Below are 20091 nucleotides of genomic sequence, written 5' to 3' on the forward strand. Positions count from 1 at the left end.
ATATTTTTTTGTTCGTTTGTTTGCCTGTTCACTTGTCTTTGTACCCTACCACCCCCCGCCCTGAAGTTAGATGGCAGTGAAATGGTACTGTGACTGACCACAGTTTTTTCCAAGACAACAGTAAGATATGGAGTCAGTCCTCTTTCCCTTAAGAAAAGAGTGAATAGCAATTGTCCTGGGTGGCTTTCAATAACTAGCAAGATTAACCCCAGAGAAACCTCTTGTAGCTGGGACATTGATTATTCTTTCTCATCTGGGCCAGTCTATTTGAGGAGCCTCATCCCCATCTTTAAAAGGGAAGGGGATGAGGTCAAGGTCAGGAGTTACACACAGTCTCATTTTCTTCTTTAGAATTTCTGTGTTCAGGACAGGTCTCTATATACAGTCTACTTGGGAATTGAGGGCATCACCCAGAGACTTTAGACCCTAAAAATGCTTTACTTAGAGAGTTACATACTTCAGTTTAGAGACTTTTACTTTTTATTTCTTGCTTCAACTTACCTAAAAATTACCTTAGGACTCTACTCTGCTTTGCTACAATTGATGAGACCACAATCTTCCTACTTTATTAAAGAAACCAAACGTCTGAAACTAAGCAGCAGGAAATGAAGAAAAATCTGATAAATACTAGATGCTAGATAAATGGAATTAAAATTATCAAGGTTTCCAAATGAGCTTTTTCTTTTTCACCCTATTTCCTTCCCCCCCCCCCGATTTATACAATTTGATGAACTCCTTCATTTTAATAGAAACTTTGTGAATTAGATTCTTGGAACAGCCAAAGTGTGTCTTTTGGATCATCTTTCTTGTCAACAGTCAAATAAAAAAAATTATGCTGAATCTATTAGCATTTTTGAATTCTTGTTTAACTTTAGCAGTTAAAGCAATGTAAATCAATAATAAAAGCATGCACAATGTAAGGCACTGGGTTCAGAAAATTTGAGATTTTAGCAGAGCTATGTACTCACCTCCCTAAATCATCTGCATAGGACCTTATTTCTTACCTGCTGTCCTCATAAATAGATTTGTATTTATCAGGTTATGTTTTGTCCAGATCCTATGCTAGGCATATTGTATCTTATCTCTGATCTTCATTCACAACCCTGAAAGTTAATATTCGTCAATCTAGGTTATAAAACATGTGATACACCTTGGAACTGACCCACCTTGCTTTAAAGTTGGCTCTACTCCAATGCACCATACTTCTATGCGATCAATTATATGGCACTGAAAGTAAACATGGGTGTTTAAAGAATGCTAAGGACTCCACGGTGGTTTGATTGAACATCCATACTGGAGAGTAGGTGAGCCGACCCTCAAATACCAGAGGTGAATTTTGAACTGTTTTCATTCTGAAGCTACAGACAGCCATTCAAGAAGGGGTAGGGTATGAATGCTACTGACATCATAACGAATATAAGCATTTTCACTGTAACTTTCATTTTTGGTATATAGGTTCCTACACAGAGCCAGAATATAATAGGTATGTTTCGATAAATTTTAATAAAATAAATGGAATCAGTTATGAATCTATTTACTGAACTAATTAAAAATTAAATCAGGAGCCACAGTCAGTTCTATTTATGAACTGGATGCCATTGATTAATTTTGATGCCAGAGGCAGGATTTGAACCCAAGTTCCTATCATTCTGGACACTTACTGAACAATTACATATTAAGTACTGGCTATTTGCAACAAATATCTATTGAGCACACGATATTCACAGCAAATATATATTGAACACATGCTATAAAAAGAACCAATTTGGTGCTTTGTAGACACCAAGAAATTTACAATAATGCCTCCCTTTCAAAATACTTAAAATCTTGCAACAGAGATTAGACTTAATCATTTGAAAGCTTTATTAATAATAATAGAGCAAAAGAAGTTCACTAGTAAAAATATAAGGAAATACATAAGTATGTAGCAAGTAATGCCTTGGATAATAAAATAATTCAATTTCTATAACAAACTACCTCCCAAGTTTAAAGGCAAGTTTCTGCACACCTGTTAGTAATGTCAAAATGTTGTGTAAGCTGTGCTTACACATTTAAGCTGTGAATTGAGTGCTTAGAGTGGTTTTTGTTTGTTTTGTCTTGTTTTGTTTTACCAATGTATTACAATTGCACAAAACCAAATCTGACAAATTATAATTCGGCTTGGTGAGCTCCAGGTGAAGAGAATGTTACATTTTTGTTTAGGCACTAACTATAACTATCAGATCACAAAGGAAATGAATCATGGAAGTGAAAGAGATGACCTACTTCTACCCCCATAACCTGGCAACCACACCCTAAATCAAGAGCAAATGTACTCAGTACAACCAACCCCATGGCCTCTTCTGGAAGGTCCTCTTATTGTTCGTTCCTGTCCCTACCTTTGCATTTTTTCAAGGCCCCTATTTTTTTCATTTGTTGTAAGATCCTCCTACTGATACCTGTACCTATTTGATAGCCACAAATGAACTCCGAGTAGTGCTGATTTCTGTTTCTGGTTTCCCTTCCAGGTTCAGTGTAACCATTTTGATGGAAACCACCCCTTCCTGGATTTCAGGTATATCATGTAATGGATACTGTATAAACCAGTTTGTCCTCCATCCAGGCAAGAAGGTTATCCCTGTCCTCATGGTGGAGCAATCATTTTACCAAAGGAACATCTCACCAGTGAAGACACCCCTCCTGGTCACCTCCTCCATATAATGCACGCATAAATGCATACATAAACAAACAAACAAATAAGCAGGTTATCCAACTCAGGTCCTATCTCAAACTTAGGTTGAGTTCTACATATTGAATGAGAAGGTGGCTGTGTAATATGAGGGTCATTAGAGATATACCTATATCCTTAAATGATCTGTGGAAGTGTCATTCCCTGCAATCAGAGCCCCTGCATCAGTCACCTCTGCAGGAGACACACATGCAAATTTAACTGCTCTCCCTAAAGAATGACACCCATGTGCACTGGCAACTTCAATTTTTGGTCGATATAAACCTACAGTTAGATTTATCCTTTAAGTTAGATACATTTTAACAAGGTTGAAGAATTAAGAAAGTTATAGTTGGGACAGAAAGTACTTATTTGGGAGATCTACACTGGAAATTCAGAAAGGTTCACAAGACCATCCTATGGGTATTTGGGAAGGGAGGCATTTTTTAAAAGAAAGTGTTTAGTACTGTAATGATTTTTTTTTTTTTTTTTAATTCCACAATCTGGCCAACAGCCTGCCTATACAGTTTACCTGAGATAGTTGAGATTTTATATTGTTTAGAGACAGTTCAAGTAACTGAACCCCTTCCATTTATCTGTCCGTCTAAAGGTTAAGAGCATTGTGTTATTTCTAGATTTTACATATTCTTCCATCATTAACACCATTAACACAACACATCAGATCCCTTCACTGCAGATGGAATTCAATGAAGGCCATTGACTCTGCTATGGGTGAACATTGGTTAAAGGATTCAGATCTAAGTCTGCCTTTTTATTTTAATTCATTATGTAAATCCTGAAACACCTCTTCAGATATATGCAAACTCTTCTTTATGTTGTAATCTATATGATAATGCCATGAAAATCCCATCAAACATTTTATCCTGCACCATTCTTTGATGATTTACAAAGTGATGGTACCTACTCTGCCAGAGAACACTTCTTTCTAGCTATCATCAAAATACAGCCACTTTCAAGGTGGTTGAATTACATGTCTCTATTACCTGGCAGCCAACAAGAAGTGTGACTATATTTGTATATGCTGGCAAAAGTATGTAAAAGCAAATAAATTAGCATAATCATTCCATTCACCAGTAATTTATTGGACTAATTTTTGCATAACAGTGACCTAAAGGATGCATTTTATTGTGAATGGAAGGGAGAGAGGCTTAATGACAGTTGCCATTTACTTTGTTCCAAGTACTTTAGAAAAATTCTTTTAAGAATCTCAGCAACCATTAACAACAACAACAAAAAAGAATCTCAGCAACCATATAAAATGCAAATTATTTCAAAAACAATTTTTTTTAATAATGAGGAGGCTGGGGCTTAGTGAGATTGAGTAACTTTCACCAAAGTCACATGGTTATGTAGTGTTCGAGCAGGAATTCAAGCCAGGTCTCTGACCCTAAAGCCAGTACTGATACCACTACAGTCTCCCCCTAAATAGCTCTCTTCCCACGGCCATACGTTAAACTCTTTAAACAGACTTGAGATCCATCTCTGAAATGGTAAAGATGCAGAAGTGAAGAGTGGTCTACTGAAGCCTCATCCTTCCAGTGCTTGTTTTCAAACTGAACTGTATCAACTGGGAGCAAACTTAGGTATGTCTAAACCCCCTTGGTTCCCAGACCATTGTCAAAAAAGAGGAACTGGTCATCAAGTTCAGCCATAAGGTAAGGTTTAATGACTCTTCCACAAACAAATCATCTGGATTTTGTTGGAAGAACTTACAGCTATAGTCTTTCTTCCTCTGTATCCCCTTCACTACTCCTTCTGCCCCCAGGGCCATATCCTGATTAAAGTAGCACCCTCACGCCTGCCCTGAATCCCATTTCATCACTCTCTCAATTCTCTCTTCTTCTCCTCTTGAGGCCATGCCAGGGGCTTCAGCTAGGGTAAATATGTCTGACTTGCTCTCACTAGCCCCACCAAATAGGGCAATACTTCTCACACTGTGCATCAGAACCATCAGCAAAACTGCTGCTTCCCTCTCTCCTGGCCGTCCCTTACCCTTCCTGTTGTGATTAGTAGCCCTGGGTGCGGCTATGGTTTTCTCATGATGTATCAAAATTTGAGAACCAAATCCTCAGAGATTCTAGCTTTCATACCTCTAGCTATGGAGTGTGATCGTGTCATGACTGGAAAGAACTCTTGTAACCTTGACATGTTTATGCTTGATTATATTACCCATCAAGTGGAAAGATTCACTTGGCCAAACTATGTTTCCTGTGGATAGAACCCATATTTCTTGTTCACTGGTTGGTATAACTTGAAAGCTACTTATGGAGCATGGGACATAGTAAGTGCTGGATAAATATTTAATTAATTTGAATCCACATTGGAAGGCCGAATGGATGAATGGATGGATGAGTGACATGCCTGTTGACTGGACTACCCTGTTCTTTCCTCCCTACTGCACACACTTGCCCCCAGGATAATAACAAGAACTCTAAACTGCTCCTTAGAATTAGAGCCTTATTTCATCATATCAAACCAGTATATCTCCCAGGACCCCTGGACAAAATATTGATATAATTCTATGAACTAGGAGAGCTTCAGTCAAACCTACAAAAGTATCAAGTCCTGCAAGAGCACATTTTTACCTTCTGGGAAGGTGAGTTTATGTATAATACAACATATTTATCTAAGTGACAAACATTCAACCATCCATTTTCTTATCCCAGTCCTAATTGTTTTGTTTTTTTTTTCCACTAAAAATCCTCAGCCATATTGACCAAGTTAATTTTGTTTAGTTTATAAAACCTGATGAGATTTTAGCTAGAAGTGGCATGGCCACAGGCCAGAGTGTATATTCATAAGAAACAATATTAGTGAGAATATGACTTTGGTTTTTATGATTGATTCAATGAATCAGATTTTCAATGACTTAAAAGTTTTCTTAAAGTGTGTACCATGTGCCTAAATTTTTTTGACATTTATAAAGAAGGTTATTCTATGCCTGAGCTCTTTGGTTATCTGACTACTAGAGAATATGATGCACAGAACACTTACTGCAAGGAAAATGTTCTTTTATAGCATCCTTTAGTATGCATTATAGCTCTAAAAGAAATGGAAGCCAAGATTTCCAAATATATTAGGTTCCCTAAGTTATCACTCCACAATATTTGACACAAGGAGAGAGGATAGGTGAAGTTTGCACAGTCCTTGTTAAACCCTGGGTTTAATGATTTTTTTTTTTAGTATAGTCGTATTAAAATGGGATCGTTAAAAATATACTGCCATTCCAGCAGCATAAAAAATGCATACAATAAGTTCACACAATGTATACCAATAATGACTCAACAAAATAAATGGTGAAATGAAACCAGCATTGCTCACACTGTGTTTAAAATAACCTTTAGGCATTTGGGGAATTTTATTGGTAACAATTTGGTGGCAAACTAGTCAGTGTAAAAGAACAGTTTAAAAGCTAATAGGAAAAATCTGGCATTAATAATGTGGTGGATTACAGTGAGAACAATAGTGAGGTTACTGCAGAGAGCAATGTATCTAGATAATTAAACTTAAACCATTTTGGTTCGACAGCAGTGCAAGATATGCCTGCTGGGAACATGAGAGGCCCCATATGCGAAGCTGACTCTGAGAGTAAGAAGTTGGCTTTCCAGTTACACAAGTTGATTGAAAGGAAGATCTGAGCAATATAGGGAAAGGAGGGCAAATCACGGGAAATCACTAATGATCCTCTCCCAGCTTTATTTTTCTTTAACTCCAAAGGTTATTATTATCATTCTAATCCTGAATTATTATGGTAAACATCATACCTCCCTCTTTATCTGTTTTAGGATTATGAGCAAACAAATGTGTAAAACACCTTAGAGATTCATACCAAGATGAGCTATAGACAGAATTATCCCTCGTATGAAATTAAAGTCCTGGTGTAGTTACTTCTTCCAGATATCCATGAAAAGTCCAATACCATCTCTGTGTCTCAGTTTCTCAGGATGCATGATAATGAAGCAAATGCTAATCATGATCTGGTCACACAGAGTGATTAATTAATAAGTGATTAGATCTTATCATATCTAAATGATTTTGTTGGCAGTCTTGGATATGTGTTTCTTAGAAGTCCACTGCTATCTGAGATTGATTCTGACAAGTAGTATAAAGGGAAAAAAAGAATTACAGGGTTTTATTAATGGCCAAACCATACAGAAATGGATCTGAGCTGAGCCCATGCACAGAATATGATCATGGATGTTTAGATATTAGTGTAGAGAACAGCTGAAATTCACTGCATTGCTGATGTGCAAACATAATGACTGTGGGATCATCCAACTTATTTTTAGTTCATTTTTTTTTAAGATTTTATTTATTTATTTGAGAGAGTGAGCAAAAGAGAGGGCATGAGCAGAGGCAGGCGCAGAGGGAAAGGGAGAAGCAGACTCCCCTGCTGAGCAGGGAGCCCGACATGGGGCTCAATCCCAGGATGCTTAACCGACTGAGCCACCCAGTCACCCCTTATTTATTCTTTTGAAGTGATTTGTATTCCTAGGCTTTTTTTGTTTTTCTTTTCTTTTTTTTGCTTTCCATCATATTAACCTTGTCAAAATCTTAGATGAGACAAACTGTTGGACACACTTTAAATTGTTGGACCCTAGAACTCCTTAAAGGGGTAAGTATATTTTGATTTAAGTTAGTCTCAACATGCCTTCAAAATCCTGAATCAAAATTTGTCAAAGTCTCAATAATTCCTCATATCTGAAGATCGAATGAAACCTTTCATTATATATTATTTACATTAAGTATTTCATTTAGTAATCACAATAACTTTATAATGCTGTAGGATAAAGATGCTGAGCCCCTATGACAGAAGACATGAACAGACATTTTTCCAAAGAAGACATCCAAATGGCCAACAGACACATGAAAAAGTGCTCAACATCGCTCGGCATCAGGGAAATCCAAATCAAAACCTCAATGAGGGCGCCTGGGTGGCTCAGATGGTTAAGCATCTGCCTTCGGCTCAGGTCATGATCCCAGGGTCCTGGGATCGAGTCCCGCATCGGGCTCCCTGCTCCTTGGGAGCCTGCTTCTCCCTCTGCTTCTCTCTCCCTCTCTCTGTCTCTCATGAATAAATAAATAAAATATTAAAAAAAAACAAAAAAAACCCTCAATGAGATACCACCTCACACCCGTCAGAATGGCTAAAATTAACAAGTCAGGAAATGACAGATGTTGGCGGGGATGTGGAGAAAGGGGAACCCTCCTACACTGTTGGTGGGAATGCAAGCCGGTGCAACCACTCTGGAAAACAGTATGGAGGTTCCTCAAACAGTTGAAAATAGAGCTACCATGCGATCCAGCAATTGCACTACTGGGTATTTACCACAAAGATACAAATGTAGGGATCCGAAGGGGTACGTGCACCCCAATGTTTATAGCAGCAATGTCCACAATAGCCAAACTGTGGAAAGAGCCAAGATGTCCATGGACAGATGAATGGATAAAGAAGATGTGGTATATAAACACAATGGAATATTATGCAGCCATCAAAAGGAATGAGCTCTTGCCATTTGCAATGACATGGATGGAACTGGAGGGTGTTATGCTGAGTGAAATAAGTCAATCAGAGAAAGACATGTATCATATGACCTCACTGATATAAGGAATTCTTAATCTCAGGAAACAAACTGAGGGTTGCTGGAGTGGTGGGGGGTGGGAGGGAGGGGGTGGCTGGGTGATAGACATTGGGGAGGGTATGTGCTATGGTGAGCGCTGTGAATTGTACAAGACTGATGAATCACGGATCTGTACTTCTGAAACAAATACTGCAATATATGTTAAGAAAAAAAAAAGAAGAAGAAGATAGCAGGAGGGGAAGAATGAAGGGGAGTAAGTCGGAAGGGGAGACAAACCATTAGAGATGATGGACTCTGAAAAACAAACTGAGGGATCTAGAGGGGAGGGGGTGGGGGGATGGGTTAGCCTGGTGATGGGTATTAAAGAGGGCACATTCTGCGTGGAGCACTGGGTGTTATGCACAAACAATGAATCATGGAACACTACATCAAAAACTAATGATGTAATGTATGGTGATTAACACAACAATAAAAAAATTATTAAAAAAAAAAAAAGATGCCGAGCCCCTATGAACTGATAAATTTCAGCCCAGGCTGCTCAGGAAACTTGTTCACATGGAAAGTCACAGTCTTGGACAATGAGATGCTGCATGGTTGAATTAAATACACAGTCAACTGTCATGATACAACAGAAATTTTGAGTTTGGGTAATTAGTCTGTGTTACAGTTTCAAAAAATAGCTACAAAAATATTTCAAATAGAGAAATCTGAAAGTAGGAGTAAAAAATTTGAACCCCAGATCTACTACCCCTCAACACATCAGCAAACCTGGACCATTCCAGGAAGGAGGCAGAAGCTTTGATTCTGCTTCATTTTGGCAAATGACCCTGAATTCAGATTGGTGGCGTTAACTTTCAATAACTGTATACAGAGAGTTACCAGCAAGAGAAAAGTGTGTTTATCTACTGGGTGCTGTCTCAAATAAATGTATTTATATCCCAGAAGTCACCTCCAGAGGACCAAGAAATGGCAAAACAATGAAGAAGAAGAGACAGAAGGAGGAAGAGGAGGAGGGGGAGGAGGAAGGGGAGGAGGGGGTGAGGGAGAGAAAAGGGAGACGGAGGGAGCAGGGAAAGGGGAGGAGGGGGGAGAACTCTTCTGAGTCCTCTCTGTGCTTCTGACCTTTTCAACCGTAGACTTAGCACTATGATGCTCTTTACATTTAATTCGATGAGATTTGGTTGTTAACAAAAAGGACCCAGAAACTGCTATACTGCCCAAGATGGCAACTACATGTAAGAATCACTTCTTGATACTCTCTTCTTTTATTCTTGTGCTTTGCTTTTCCTTCCTTAAAGCAAGAATATCTGAAGGAATGGGGGAGGGGGCAACTGCTAGATGGGAGGAGGAGAAGAAGAAGATGAAGAAAAAAAAAGTAGCCTGACTGCAGCTTAGCTTTGTGAATTCAAGAAGTGTGTGTTTGAAAAATGAAGGTGCATAAGTTAGCATAGCTCCAGGGCACCAGCTTCCCTAGTGTTAGCATAGCTGACACACTGACAGTTTATATGGAATTTATGTGCCTATTTCCTCTGCTTTTTATGGGAAAACATGTTGTTACCTTACAGCTGCCCACATCACATGCCGTCAATCCGCCTCTGAGCCATAGAGCACCTTTCTCAAGGAAACGTATATACATCAAGGGCTTATGTATTTTTTACAATGTTGTAAGGGGAAAATAATAAAATATGGGTTATTGTGTACACCATTCCACGGTTTAATTTTTTTTTATTTCACTGGTTTAATTGACTCTGACCATTTTTATTGCCCTTTTCCCCACCTCATCTCGCCATTTTAATTGTTTATGTGTTTGTGTACAATTGGATAGCATCTGGAAAAGGACAGGAGCTGTAACCACAACTTAAAAGCCAATTGTAGAGCTTTAAAAAGTAAATAAAGCATTTAAGCTGCCACATCAGTGGAAAGATATATGCAGATGTAAACAGAAGGAAATGTACGTTTCAAAGTAAAATGCTTAAAAATCAGCTCTTCTTTTCAATCACCTGCAGGAGCCCTGGATCCTTTGTGCTCTCTGGCTGGTGGAAGGCAGTACACAAGAAAGCATGGCAAGGGTCTCGTTCTGCCTCTTCCCTTGGATGACGAGGGGCTCTGCATGGGCCAGAGCCAGGGCCTTCACCTGAGCAGAGCTGAGATGCCCTCTTGCCCACATTCCTGGTGCCTGCCATCAGCCACCCTGATACCATCACTGTGCATTATAGCATTTCTTCCAGAAAGTATCCCATTTTCTCTTTCACCCTCTATTCCTATCCTTTCAGTGGGATGCTAGGTGAAAAATCAACAATTCATATCAATTTACATCTCCCAGAATTACGTATACTTGCAAATATGACCTTATGAATCAACCTTTAATTGGGAAGTGAAGAATGTAATGCAATCAATGAGGGAGGAGAAATGGGGACAGATTCACGACAAAGTATAAGAGGCACCTTCTTCCTTGCAGTACACAGGACTGGCTCTGGACCCTTCAAAAAGAAATAAGTGGAAATATGATTCAGCATTCCTCTTGTCAGGTTCCCATCAAACATGTCTGCTCAAGCTTATTGGGCTACCCTTGTTTATGGCCATATAACTAGGCAAAAAAATTTTTAAAAATAAGGAGATTTTCACTTAAAGGGGAAAGACAATGTATGTGAACTTAGCCTTCTAATGGGTAGGTTGTACCCTGAACAATGTAAAGAAAGCATTCTCTCATTTCTTCACTATGGATGCCCATGTGCGCACATGTGTGTGTGCTTATGTAGGTACATCTTGAACACCTATGCTTGATAATCTTGCCATAGCTGGTGCCCAGAGGCTTTTGAATTAGATAAATCATCAGGCAGATGGAGAATTTAGCTCCGAATATTACACTCTCCCACCAGACTACCTTTTGAAAAAAAAAATATTGTCTACATGTACAGAAAAAAACGTCATAACCTAAGATGCTGGCACAGGAAGAAGCACCATGTAGTGATGAGAGGCACATGATCTGCACCTCCTGCAATCCGCCCACTGAAACTCTCTCTGCTCGCAGGGGTCCTAGTGAATTACAGCAAAATCATGTTGTCTTGTTGTCATGACAGAGGCTTTTTTCACTCTGCCTGCTGGGAATCCTTAGGCCAAGAAAAGTCAAGAACTCTAGAACAGTCTGCTTCAAATATACGAATCCTATGATATGGAAGAGAAATTTGACTTGCTCTGGTGGAATTCTGGTGTGTGAAATGAAAGTGATATGGAAATACAGTTCAGCCAAAGATGAAGAAGCACCCTCTAAACAGTTGCTTTGGATTTTATGGAATGAAATGCTTTAGGATACTAGAAGTCAGAAGTAGAGTCTGAAAGACCAGCAAGGAAGGACATGGGACACTCACATGTAAGGGGTGAAGTGGTTCATAAAATTGCCTAGGGCAATCACTCCCTCTTCATCTGTAGATCAATGACTCTATCGCTGATCTAGTGTTAAGATTCTTTAAAAAAAAAATAACTCCAAAGGAAGAGGCCCCCCACTGATGTAATTCATCCTACTGTTAGGTAGAGATGGCATTTGCCAAATTCTGGGTTTGAAAGAATGTCTAAGGTGGGTATAAATGCTGGGAGGTCTTCATTACTTGCAGGACATAAGTCTTCATGATCTCAGAGACATAAGAGGTGGTCCTTGTTCCCTCCTGCAGTTACTATCTAGTTTTGGGGATAAGTTCTCAGTTTGGTTTTATTTAGTATTGGTTTTAGGTTTCATGTATGGTTTTATAAAGGGGTTATGCATGTCCTAGCTCATGGCTCTGTTAGCATTGTTTCTGAGGGACAGAAATACATTCTACATTTTTCTTGCCCTACAGTTGTTCCTCCAGACCAGGATATGACAAATGTAATCTGCTCTCATGTCAACCTGCATTTATTTAAAGTGAAAAGCCAAAGAGATCAGAAAGTCTATGTACCCAAATTTGTACAATCAGTGCCACCTGACACAGTAGGAACAGGAAACAGTTGAAGTTGTCAACTTCTTGCCTCACAAATGTGATAAACAAAGAGAACATGGTCCATGGCATGCTTGTGCATGTGTGTGTGTGTTTATATTTTCAATGAATGAAGGTATCTGACAAGCAACTCATTTTGCTACATTTTTCCCCTATATCCCCCACAATTAGTTTAAAGACTTAAACAATAAAAACAGGGAGGCCAACCTGAAAGGAAAGTTAGAGAGTCTTCCACAGAACTCCTTCACTTTGCTGCTGGGAAGCCTGAAGTTTGGGGGTTTGGGGGGATATGTCTGGTCCCTAAGTTGCAGTTTGTTAATGACAGAACCAGAACTTGGCAACAGTCCCTTGATCTTTCTCCCATAACAGCCCTTAAGCAAACCACTGATGGGTTTCCCAGTGGCTGGAGTACACTGGTAGTTTAATCAAAGATCCAGATTGAAGTTAATTTTGTTTATCGACCAAGTGAATTATGGGTTTTAGGATACTGAAGGCCACACATAGAGAGTTGCTTTTCATAGGCATCCTAGTTTGCTACTGTTAGGAAGGCTAGGTTTTTGTTGATGGATGAGATTCAGTCAAAGGATTACTTATATAACAAAATTGCTAATATTTGTTGAATGCTTGCTCTGCCAGTCTCAGTTCTGAGTGTTTTCATATATTAACTTTATTTAATCCTTAATACAGAAAAATTGTGTAATTAGCATTATTTTACTTTATTTTATTTTTTTAAAAATATTTTTCTTTTTTTTTCTTAAGATTGTATTTATTTATTTGACAGAGAGAGAGCCCAAGTAAGCAGAGTGGCAGGCAGAGGGAGAGGGAGAAGCAGGCTCTCCGCTGAGCAGGGAGTCAGACGTGGGGCTCGATCCCAGACCCCAGGATCACGACCTGAGCCGAAGACAGTCGCTTAACCGACTGAGCCAGTCAGGCGCCCCATTATTCTACTTTACAGAATGAGAAAACTGAGACTCAAGATATGTACCCAATATCACAGTTATTAAAGACATAGGTTGAATTACAGTCTAAGCAATGTGGTTCCAGAGGCTGCTTTCTCAACCAAGTTATCTAGTTTCCCTGCAGAATTACTGTATCATGGATGGTTACCTATGTTGAGTGATTTGAAAAGAGCGAAAAGTCCCAGAATTCCTTTATATCTTTTCTTTATCTTTACTAGTTCCTGAAACTTCTAGTGAATCTAGGCAGTGTTATCAGCAGGACTGTATATATATATATATATATACACACACATATAATTATTACAATATATACAATTATTACAAATAATTGTCACTTTGGAAAACAGAGCTCTAAAAGAAAGGCACTCAGGGCAGGTAAGTTTTAGAAATGTGTTTGGTGGTAGCACTAGAAAAATCCAGACTCTACAAGGACTTAACTGGATGGTCAGAATAAGATTAAGCTATGCTAATAAGAAGCTTCAGGAATCTAGGCACAAAAGAAGACACCCAGATTCAAAAAGAGAAGGAAGCAAGCAAAATGAAAGAAAAAGCAGGGAACTGGCAAATATTTACTATACACACTCACACACACACACACACACACACACACACACACACACACAAACACACATATACAGGTATACTGCATTTGTAAATATATATCCTTATATCATCTGCATCATAATGCTCCCAGATGCAGTTGTTTAACTCTTAGAACTGGAGTTATAATACATGTCCACCTCTCCTATTCTTCATTAACTGAAGTCCCAGTTGAAACTCAGTGTCTCTTCAGCCTGTTCTTTAAATTAAATTTCCTCAAGCCTTATTTAGGTCCTTAGCCCCTCAGCTCTGGATTGATAAATTAGGCTAGGTATTTTTCTATGAATTCCTCTTTTGAACATTGCCTCTTTTTTCTCCAATCCCTCCTATTCCATTTTAACCAAAGCATTTGCTAAGTCAAATATTTTTCTTAAGTTTCCCCCTTTCTAAAGCATACGGCTCTTTATCATAGCATTCAAGCCCATCCACAGTTGAACGTCAACCTGTCTTTTCAGTCCATGACTCCTTTGACAAGTCCTGTCAAATAGATCCACTGGCCATTCTCAGAATATGCTCTGTCTTCCTGCTTATAAGCCTTTACTGATGGCATTTCCTCCACTTACAGTCCCCTCTACTACCTTTGACTCCAAAAATGCTACTTTTTCTCAAGGTCCAACTCAACTGCTATCTCCTTCTAGAAGTTTTTTTATTGTCACAAACAGAAAAATACTTTCTGGTAAATTCTCAAGGACTTTTGATGCTGCGACACCAAGTGCATGCTGCCTGTAGTTATTTGCATGTAAGTTAGAAATATGTAAGAGTGACTCAATCAGTATCTGTTTTCAAACTGCCTTGATTGCTGACCATATTCTTCTTGAGCCCTAATAACATGTTTTTCCACACCAACCCATTCTCTCAAACTGTGCATGGAATTAGGATCCAGACATGTAGAAGTTCTAAATGAAGCTCAGTTGAATGAACAGGTGATAAATATTTCATGATCTGTCCACTTAGTAGCTTTCTGACCTCATTCCTTCCTAGTCACTCCCATTTTCATGGCATTACCAGGCATACCCATAGGGTTACCATGGCCCCCTCTGCCATTCCTCAAATCTTCAAGAACAGTCTCCCTCAGGGCTTTGCTCTTGTTGGAATGTTCTTCCCACAAATAATAGCCTGGGTCACTCCCTCACCGGAAGTAGGTCTCCACTCAAATGTCACCTAATCAGAAAAGTCTTCTCTGACCATTTTATATGAAATTATAGTCCCCTCCCAACATCCCTCTCAATCTCCCTGACCCTGCTTTGTTTTATTTTTTTAACTGCTTATCATCACCCAACATTTTAATTATTCATTTATTTATTTATGGTCTATCTCTCCCCAGTTGAAAATAAAATCCATGAGAAGGAGTTTGTGTTACCTTTGGGGGTATGAATAGTATCTAATAGGAGCTTAATAAATATCTCAAATGAACAAAGGAATAAATTACTTAGTGTTTTTTTTAATTGTTTTTAGTAGGACATGAGTTGAAGAGAACACAGAAAATATCACTATCTTCAAATCAAAGTAATTTTAAATAAAAACTGTAAAATAAAGCCATATATTCCAGTTTAGATGTGTTTACCTTATTTGTTAGTAGTAGATGCATATAGGAACTTGGCTCAAGGGGATCAAACTCAAGTCTGATCCATTCTCTGGATCCAGCTGCCAATCTGTAGCAAATTCTACGGATGGAAGAGCATGCTGAACTGCACCATGATTGTGCACTCAGCAGCACAAAGACTGTGGGAAACTATACAGATTTTCAACAGATAACTCATAAAGGCAAGAAAGGGATAGAGGGAGAACTTGTAGACCAAAAGAAATATATTGAGTTAAAAAAAACAGGCAAGACTAATTAAACTAACCTAACCTGGAGATACACATTTGGGTAATAAAACTATAAAGGAATGCATAGAAATAATTACTAAGGAAGTATGAAAGTGATCACTTTTGGAGGGAGGGAGGGGCTGAATTGGGACTCAGCCCACTGAAAGGCTGCTAGGGTTGATGGCAAAGTTCCATTTCTTGATCTGGGTGGTATGGGAGTATTGTCTTATGGTGAGTTAACTAAGTCATGTACTTTGTGTGTATGTGGGTTGCTATATCTGTTTTATGATACTTTATAATAAAATGAGGAAGGCTTGGTTCCCAAGTCGAGGGTCTCTACTTTAAAATTTCTATGCATGCTGCTGCATTATCTGCTCAGTGTGGTCTGCCTGGTGCCTTCATCTTGGCACCCCCCATGACTATACTGAATCATAAATCTGGCAAATTCTGTACCTTAATCCCATTGACTCATTACCTCCACCATCCTCCTCTCTCCTTCACTTTCTACTTGTCCATTGACAAGAATTAGTCTATGTGCTCAGTGCCCTGTCACTTGCTGCTTAGGGAAACTTAAAAGACTACCTTCTAATTTCCTCATTAGGAAGAGGGGAATGAAGGCAGGAAGGGAAGAGAGAAGGAGAGAGAGGGAAAGGAAGGAAGGAAAGAGAAGAGAAGAAGAGAAGAAAGAAGATGGAGAGAGGGGGAAGAGGAAGAGGAGGAAAGGTAATTCCCTTATGTATATTGTGCCTTCGTCCATAGCCTTACCTTGGGTGAAAGGGAGAGTGAGTAGAGTCTTAATGAAGACTCCGTTTTATTTATTTTCCCAAAGCAGGAAACTTTGGCCCTCAAACAGCTTTAAGGATAATTAAAGCAACGATGAAATGTATTGATCAATTCCGAATTTCCTCACAGGAGTGATTAATTGCATTTTGGACTTTGAGAAATTCCAAAGGAGATTGCAAGAGAAGAGAATCTTGATCTTGGGCTGTGTCTGGCTCTTTTTTTCCTCCCTTTTTACTGTTATTAAAATTACAGCTCTAGATACACAAAGACAGGAAGAATATGTCCAGTGCTTAAGAAGATTTAAAGAATGACCCTCATCGTGTCACTGCACCTCCCTAGACATTTTACAATGTGCTCAATGTGCTGGAGACACCTAGTCAATAATTTAGGAGAAAAAAAATCAATATGTGGACAGTGCATAAGCCCACAGCCAGAGTACCTCATGGAAATGTTGGCAGTTTCTCTAAGGGCATGAAGTGATGTGGTTGGAGGAATTTTTTTTTTTTTTGGCTTCTTCGTGATACTACAATGGCATAATTTAATTTAACATGACTAAGGTCTCAATCTTCTGATGATAGCCCCTCAGGTGGGTCATGGAATAAGTGTTCCAAAACAAGGGTGTTCAGTTAAGGGAGAAGTAGAAAACCAAGCAGAATCCAGAGGAAAAGAATGGATTTCCCCTCCTATGGAACTGTAGTCCTTGTAGCTCCTTGAGCACTTCTTCGTGGCCTGAAGTGAGTGTTGGGTCATATTTCCAAAGCAGGCAGACTCATGTGGCGAGGCAGCTAGGACCCTTCTCTGTATCACAAGAATAATAACTAATATTGATCAAGTGCTCTGATAATGCTAGCATAATCTGAGCTAAGGCCTCAGATTTAATCCTCCCCATGATACTGTGCCAGAGACCCTGCTATAACTACCACAAGCAGAAGCAGACACAGAGGTTGAGGGCTTAAGAGATTGGCCTCAGCCAGAAACACAGCAGCTAGAGTTTTTAATCCAGTGGAGCACTCCAAAGCCCATCTCAAAAGCAAACTACTTCGCCATTTGTGGTCCTGACAAAAGTGAAAATTCTTCAGGTCACCGCACATCATGCAGGTGAAAAGGAAATGTGTTTGCCTTTGAAATGCTACTGAAGGGGGCATGATGATGGAGAAATTTCATAGCATCTGGCATCAGAAACCTGGAATTCAAATCCAGGTGTGTAGATTTTCTGGTTCTGTGACTTTGAGCAACTTTCTTATTCTCTCTAGGCCTCAGTTTCTTCATCTATAAAATGGATACTTCTTTCACATAGTTGGGGAGAGAAAATGGAATAGCACATGTGAAATCTTATTCTGTATTCTGATGGGTCATGGGAATATGAGGAGGAGGAAACTGAGGCCCAGAAATATTAAGCAGCTAGCTCACAGTCACACAGCTGGTTAAATCAATCAAAGCTTGAGTTGAGAATCTAAGTCTTTTCAGGCATATTTTTATAAATCTTCTCTCAAAAAAATTAATACTTATTAGTCTTTGGGCTTTTATAGGTAAAAGTGTTAATTTGTTTGCATTATGCTTGGCACACTATAGATATTCAATAAATATGAGGTGGTATAGTTAATATTATTTTCAGCTTTGTTGTGAAGAAGACATTAGATGAGAAATACAAAAAAAAATTTTAAAACAATATATGATAATCATAATGTCAGATGAAGTTAAGAGATTATTTTCAGTATCATGATCAAATTTAATTGCTTGTAACTCATCACCAACACTGTGTCTAGCAGTGCTTGATCATAATGCCACCACAAAGAAAATAACTTGTCCCTTCTACAAAGGGACTTACCTTCTGGTGCAACCCAATATACAATCTGAGTATGTCTCATAACCCCAATCAATGCAAATATCCAATCGTTTTTCTTGTCCTCACTAGCCTATGTGGGTTTGAAAGGCTTTGAATTATTTTCACCCGTTGTTATAACTGTGACTCTATTTCTTTTTACACTCCCTATTTCAAACTCCAGGAGGGAGTGTAGTCCAGTAAGCCCTTGGTTTCCACCATAACTAACTTCTCCTTCAATGGTGTCTGGAGCCAAAGGCCATTTCCAGGAGCAGAGTGCATGAATCATTCCCCAAGGACATCCACCCACACGTCACCTGCCTCAGCTGGCATCATTTTTGTACTGATAAACTGGGCCAAATAAACAACATGAGTAGGTACTGGTGGAAAGTGGGCAAGAAAACAGCAATTAGCAGTGTAAGGGGGATGAAGCCCGTTCCCATTATTTTATTGCTAGATGCTCAAAGTAGGCAAGACAGAAAAACAATGTCTTATTAGTCCTCTTTAAGTTTCTGCCACCTCTTCATAAAGTTCCCTGTAGTGACTTGAGTATCCTTAACTCTGGCTCCTTGTGTGGACCCCCAAACTGCAGACCACAGTTGAATTGAGGCCCGGTGACTACCATCTCTGGGCTGCCCCATGCTGCACCCGAGCTCCAAATAGCTGCTGAACTTGTAAATCAGATACATGTGAGTCTGAATCAATTGGCCTGACTCCTCAGTCTATAGCAGGAAATGTGTTCTTTCTTTCAGCTTGCACAAAACAAAAGCCTCTATCAGGCTCATGGTTCCTCCATAGTCAGGAGATGGCCATACAGCTGGGTGAAGTCAATGACAGCCTTTCCTAGAGCTGGGGGCTTTTCCCACTTGTTTTGTTTTTTATTTGTCGACCTAAGCTGTCTCTCTACCTTTTGAAAAGAACATAAGTCTGAGCCCAGGGAGTTTCCCACCAGTAGTGCCTGCCAGAAACTGAAAGGGCCAATTAGCAGGGTCCCCTATCCAGGATCTCTGCTCCTCTCGCTGACTTGCTGGGGACTCATAAATTACCCATGCTGAGGCAGACGCCGAGACCCTGGGCACCTGCTCACAGCTCTTCAGACACCACAAACTGAATGTGAGCTTCCCTCTGAGAGGGCCTGCGGGACTTTCACTAAACTTGCCTCAGTTGGAAATCGGTGGTTAACTAGGTCATAGGCAGCTGATAGAAACTCTAAAAAGAGTGAGTCTGCTAGGGACTGGCTTTCTTCAGAGAAAAAAAGTTTATTCTTTAGATAAGGAAGAAGAGCTGAAGAAACTAGAAAAGAGGCTATTGATTTAAGAAAGAAGAAAGGGAGGAGGGAAGGAAGGAAGGAAGGAAGGAAGGAAGGAAGGAAGGAAGGAAGGAAGGAAGGAAGGAAGGAAGGAGGGAGGAAGGGCAGAGGGAGGGAGGGGGGCAGATTTTACATTAGCTGCCGCCTGATCTTCAAAATAAACAACGGTATGTTGGGGACCTGATATATTAGGATCTGATTTTCCTTCTAGGGCCCGACTGTGTGAGAATCTCGATATGGACTTTTACAAGGAGCCATACCATGTTGTACCTCCTCTGATTATGATGGACGTGAACTCAAACATAAGACCTTCAACTATGAATTCAATTCCTTATCCAAGCCACCAAACTGATGTAAGTTTCCTCACCTCAAGTAAGAGTTTGGACTAAATGTTTTTTTTTTTTTTTTTTCGGTATCCTTTGTGGCTTTACTAGATAACACCTTAGGTTTCTTTAGATCTATACCATAAAGTCAAGCTACATTTAAAAGCAGAATTCTCAGCTTCTTGCTTACCCCTGTTCCTCTGCT

The sequence above is a fragment of the Zalophus californianus genome, chromosome 14 (assembly GCF_009762305.2).
Source record: "Zalophus californianus isolate mZalCal1 chromosome 14, mZalCal1.pri.v2, whole genome shotgun sequence".
NCBI classification, from domain to species: domain Eukaryota; kingdom Metazoa; phylum Chordata; class Mammalia; order Carnivora; family Otariidae; genus Zalophus; species Zalophus californianus.